The sequence below is a fragment of the Canis lupus genome, chromosome 4 (genome assembly GCF_048164855.1).
Source record: "Canis lupus baileyi chromosome 4, mCanLup2.hap1, whole genome shotgun sequence".
NCBI classification, from domain to species: Eukaryota; Metazoa; Chordata; class Mammalia; order Carnivora; family Canidae; genus Canis; species Canis lupus.
The window spans coordinates 33,803,740-33,809,739 of NC_132841.1; positions in this window are offsets into that span (position 1 = coordinate 33,803,740).

A 6,000-nucleotide genomic window follows, 5' to 3' on the forward strand; every position below is an offset into this window, starting at 1 on the left:
CCCAAGTGCCCCCCCATCCTTTACTCTTAAGAGAGTCCTAACATGCTCTCAGGAGCAGGATAGAGTTCTTGAGCCCACAGAGGGGCTTTGGTGGAAAATGGCTGGGACAACTGGGCTGGAGAGACTACACTATTCCTCTCTTAATTTTTGGATCAACTCATTCTGCAAATGTTTTTCTATTTATTCTTTAACAAGGATATTCTTGTATCCTAAGAAATAGGTCTGAGAATGCCTCCCTCTTAAGAGGAACCCACAACCAACATCAAGAAATAACCAGAGTGGGGTTCAAGGAAAGGGGAGCATTAAGCAAGCTCCTTGGACAAGTTTTTAGCCAAGACCTGAACTGGAGGGGCAATGAAGGTCATGCAGTTCTAGAACCATGATGGGAGAACAGCTTGGGCACTTGGAAATGGAGCCCTGGTCAGTGGCTACAGATGGCATTGCATGGTGTTTATTCTTGGTCGTTGCCAAGAGTAGATTACTTCATGGTGGCCATTTGAGGATTGGGGAATTGGAGTTCTAGGCATCCCATTTCCACCTTGAGATCACATTTCCACCTTGAGACACAACTAATGGGGTCTATGAAGGCATGTGGGACAACCTGTATGGAATATACTAAATAAGCACCGTGGTTACTTTATCTGAGGTTCCCGCATTTTGCACATAAATGAGTCTGAGGCCTCAAAACAGCAGTAACAACATATTGGAGGCGAATGCAGAGAGGAGGAATGTTACTTCAGTGAAGCATCAGTATATTCAGATTTCTCAGTGACTGTAAGTAGAAACCGATGGGATGGTCTGAGAGACTCATTGGCGCTCATTGACAGTGCTGCCTTCTGGAGGCTATGCTTCAGGCACATTTCCTGATGTCTCAGTATCCACTGAGCATAATACTTAAAATTATGTCCTAGAGAACTGGATGCTTCCATCACTCTGCCCAGTGTTTTGTTCAGTTGACTTTTGTGTTTGGTTCATGAACATGGCAATGTGGAGATGACACTTACTTGTTGGCTGAATGCTGTGAGGACTTGTCTTTCTACTACAGTGGATAGATGAGTGTGTAGTTAGGAAAATGTCCTCCTCTTAAGAGTCCATTCTCTCTCTCTCTGTACACACACACACACACACACACATAATGTTTTTCTAAATGCCCCCAATTATAATGACATCCTACAAGAATTTCTATCAATAAATTAAGATGTAGATTTATCATGTAGATTATGTAGATTATATTATATAGGTTATTACATGGACATATTATGTAATAAATGATTATTATGTAGATTAGAAGATTAGAAGCCAGGGATTTCACAAAGTTAAGCAATTTTTATTAGGTTGCGCAGCTCCATAAAGTGGAAATATGGAGCAGATCCCAGACCTTCTGGCTCCAAGGGGTTGTGTCCAACAGACATGACAATTTTATTTGCACAGTGTCTGGCACATTGTAGGTGCTCAAAATATATTGTTGGGTAAATGAATAAATGTCTAAAAGTCTTTGGGTCATGACCTGATTACCTCATTCCTTTTTTCTTTGTTTTGATCCACTGTGTCAGCCTAGTCAGGTACTCAATTTTTCTCATGACAAAGTCCCTCAGTCACCTTTTGCCCCCTTGGGGACTCTCTATAGTTTCTCCATCAAGCTCTTTACTAGCCCTGCCAAGGAGCAAATGTTTTTATTGGAACAGTATGAAATGTGACATTACTCATAGTTTCTGTCAGAAAATTAGTGGTAGTGAAAACGAGCTCAACACAGCTGGGCAAGATTGCACCTCCTCCCTGGAAGCAGTAAGCTGAGGGACTGTGGGGAGCCATAATGGTCTAATGATGGCTAATGGTGGGGAAATGATGGGCCTGAGGCCCATAAATCAATCTGAACACAGGGATGGCTAACAGAACACTCAGGAGATGCTTGAGCTCGTCTGAGCATTGTTCCTGCATATGTGTCTCTTACTGGACCATTATTTTTGTGTTACATCAGGGGAAAGTATGACAATTTGTATGTGAAAAGTCCCAGAAGGCTTAGATATTTGCAGGTTGGCAAATGGCTGGTGGGGGGACAGGGTTGGCGACAACATGAAGCTCATCTTTGCATTCCAGAACTCCAACGCCATGGTTCTTTCAGGGCCTAGAATTTATTCCTTGTTCTAGGTATTTGCCAAAATCAGGATGGCTCCAGTTTTTAGTGTTGGTCAAAGTTTTCTTTGTATGCAATGAAAAATGAGGTAGACTTAAGAGAGCAAGAAATTAGCATTTAGTTAAGAGCTCATATGATTGTCTTTGTACTTTCCAATCCAACTGATATTACTAACATTTCCACTAACTCCCACATCAGTTTCAGTTTTCCCTATACTTGCAATGTTCTTTCATTTCAAATATTTATTTTTTAGGAAGAGTCAAAATGGGAAATTTGACTATAACCATTGAAAATTTCAACTGGGATTTTTCCAACTCCTTTACTAGTTTCCTCTGGAGCAGAAATGATTGGCAGCAAAGCTGTAAAATCAAAACTCCAAGATTCACTTGAGGCAGATTCAAGGTGTAGCTCCTTCTTTCTGTTCTTTTATAGAGATATTAAACAAGGTGTTAGCACACCTTTAAGCAGACATTTCAAATGTTAATTTTGAAAGCATGACATGTTATGTTTGTAGAAATAATATCAAACACCTTCTGGAAAAAAAGGAGCACCCATATCTTGAGGTGATTTACTTGAAAATGATAGTTAACAGCATGACTTATTATTTTTATTTTTTCCAAAACATATTTTTTTTCCTTCTTTTATTGGAATGATAATGGTGAGAGTCAGAGCTTTCATAACTGATAGGGCATTTACCCAAGGGATTTCTAGAAGATATACCCACATATGGAATTACCTTTTCATGACTGAAGACGATGGCAGTGAACATGTGAGAGACTCCATTAATGCCTCCCTTGTGATCTCTGCATTGGAAAAAGTCTTCAGAGGTGTGGCTCCCTATGTTCCTAGAGGGAGGTACCGAGCAGACAAGCTGTTACACAGAGATCGAAGTGGGAAATGGGAACATCTTAGGACAATTATGACTGTTTTCAGGTGCTAGAGTAATGTACTGGTTTTCAGAAAGAGGCATACTTAACATTATTTCTCTGTCCCCAATGCAACAAAACCAATGATTCTTGTGACAATTTACTTCATGGTAGTGTGGAAATAAGTTGTAGCCCCGGATGTTAAGACTAGAGGGAGAACAGGGTCGTGACCAAGAGAAGGGGGCGTGCTTACCCTAGAAACAAAGCAGAGCAGAAGAATAAACTATCAGAAAGGAAAATAAGGCAGTGGTTGCTACAAACTCCTATTCTCACAGAAATACTAATTAGGGGAACTGTCTGTGATCCTTTTAGTCAAAGTTGCTCCAGAGATGGCCTTTTCATTTTTACCAGTCTTGACTTCTGTACTTCAACTCAGAATCATTTTATCCTGTCAGCTGATTTTGTCCTGACCCCTTTTCGTGCCCAACCATTTAGCCTAAACCCTACTGAGAATATCCTACCAATCTGAGTGACCACACATTTTCCTTTAAGCTAAGTGGAGCATTGGCTTTGCCCTATTCCCAGACTTTTCTGTTTTCTGCAATTATTTACAAATCCACTCCATCATTACCAGAAATAAAAGTAGAAGATTTGAAGAGAATGTGGCTGAGATGTTCACTTCTAGGGCTCTTACTTTTGGCTGCACGTTGCTCCAGGAAGTGAGTCTCTGAGCATGCTGCAAGTGCTTTTCCTCAGATCTGGGCAGAGGACTTCCAAGGGAGAATGACTTCCATGGTGGTGAGGGCTAAAATGAGTGCTTTCAGTCTCCTTCTGCAGCAGCGTCTACTTGAAAAATTCAATGGATATTTGACCTTCTTACTTGTCATTCACTCATTGTGGGGGTTTGGGTCAGTATTATTAGGTCTTTGATTTGCCCCGTGACACAAAGGAAGGTGATGGTTACTTAAGATATAACTTATATGTCGAATCATTGACCTGCTATTCTAAAACTGAAAATGAGGAGGGGATCTCAGAGGAACTTCCCAGATCTAAAGATGTATACATCTCTCCTCACAGGGGGACAGGGTTTTACTAGAAAGGACCATTACCCAAGGCTTACTCGGAAATTTGGGTGAAATGAAAGAGTAGAGTTGAATAAGCAAATTTTCAAATAAAAAAGTCTTACCTTAGGTAAATAAGGGCTTCTGGTTATTTACCCATTACTCAAATGACCAGAAAGAAGGTGTCAAGAATAATAAACGTTCCCTCTTCTTCTAGCTGGTAAACAAATGCCTCCTTTGTGTTCTTTATTTATAAAGAAATAACTACCTAATATTTCTATCAAAGTGAGGTTGTCATGTTCTAACAAATGCCAGGATCATAAGCCAAATATAGCAGAATCTTTTATCCTGCTTTAGAGTCCTACTCCTGGATGACCTGGGCCATGTTTTGAGAAATGTCTGGCAAACCTAACTAATAACTGGAGGTCATAAATAAAGACATTGCCACTTGCTAAGGCACGTACCTCCTTCCTTGAGTAGCTGGGAATTGGTGATAACAAACCACAATAACTCTGAGCTTAAAAATGGATTTGAATTTTGTTATTAAACATTTTGCAATTTTGGCAGTTTTGAAGGTAAAAATGTGTCAAAGGGTAATATATCTCAAGGACAGTCAGTGTTAAATCAATATTAATTAAATAGGCTTATTCTTATTTAACAAAGCACTGAAGTGTGGAGGAAGGGATCTGCTGTGACTATTTTCTTTAATTTTCTTTTGCCATATGTCAGGTAAGGTAAGACCTCCAAATCCCATACATCAGCATTTTTAAAATATAGCCAATTTTCAGCTCAAGTTGCTTACCTAATGATGTATTTACTATGTCTCAGTTATGATTTATCAGAAATAAAGCAGAAAGGAACTAGGAGGAGTATCTATAAAGACAGTAGAACTTTTGAAATGAGAAAAAATTGGGGTCATTTCCTTCAATCAGTTTAGAAACCCCAAAGGTTGTAGCAACATCCTGCGAAAGGCAAAAGACCATCCTGTCATCTAGTTGTACCCTTTCAAGGGTGTGGATATCCTAATGGAGTGGTCATGAAGACCTGACCTTCATGTCTGATGAAGATGTCACTAAAAGCTGGTAAGGTAGGGTGGTGGGGAGAGTGGTGAGGACAGATCCAAAGAGCCATGAGAATATGCTTGTCAACCATGGAACTTTAGAAGATCATTTATTGTGGGATTTTTTATAGATAAAAATTTATTTCAAATATTGTGAGAGCCACCCCATGGCACTATCCAGGGTGCTGGGTTAGCTAGTGTTAAACCCTTGTCTCAATTGAGAACTCAATCCCTTACATCTCTATCTCCTTTGACCTTGGGTTCAAGCCATAAAATGCACACGAGTTTTGAACTCCACTATATAACTTCAGAAAATCAGCTATTTTGGGACTAATCCAGGAACTATCTTAATGTCTTGACTCCTATCACCATAGCAAAGAACAATAAGATACAGTGCTTATCATCAAAGACATTATTATCTGGCAGGAGGTATCAGGCAGTTAAACCAATAAAGAGAAGCACTTTGGTGGGGGCATGCATAGAATATTTTGTGACCTCAAAGGTAAGATTTTTCTGATGTGGAAAGGATAAATCACAAGCAAACATTCTTCAAAAATACAAGGTTTAAGTCACTTCTAAGTTAGACTTGAAATTGAATTAGGACAGAGATGAAGTTGTCACTGTCAAGGCATTAGTTTTCCCACCTGAAAAAAAGTGTTTCTGTAGGAATATCAACTCGGGACATCGATTCCATCCATGATTTTCTGAGAGTAGATTGTTTAGCAGCAAAAGAAATAGTACAATTCTTTGAGAAAGACTCAATATGTACCTTTATACAACTACCACTCTATCCTTACCCTATGTAGGGTTTCTAGCTAGTAGTAATTTTCTCTTATTTCTACTTTAAACAACCACCTTAGTAATCAAAGGTGGTTGTCT